Raw genomic sequence first — 243 nt, 5'->3', positions numbered from 1 at the left:
AAGCCCCTGGGAGCTGCCAGACTCTGCTTCTCTGCAGGTGGGAGCACACGTGGCGCGGTTGGGAGAATCGATGGAGCTGTGGTCTCCTTCTCTCTCGCGAGAGTATCGGGCCGCATCGCTGGTGTCGGATTCACCCAGGAGAGAGCGTGAACGCCCGAGAGACGGAGCACAGTTTGTGCCGGTACCCGAGCTTTGTCTGCTCGTGGGACTGCAGCGCAGTGCTTAGGGCCCTACTGCTGAGGA

This window comes from Ailuropoda melanoleuca, chromosome 17, assembly GCF_002007445.2.
Source record: "Ailuropoda melanoleuca isolate Jingjing chromosome 17, ASM200744v2, whole genome shotgun sequence".
Lineage (NCBI taxonomy): Eukaryota > Metazoa > Chordata > Mammalia > Carnivora > Ursidae > Ailuropoda > Ailuropoda melanoleuca.
Note: the sequence above shows the minus strand (reverse complement) of the source record.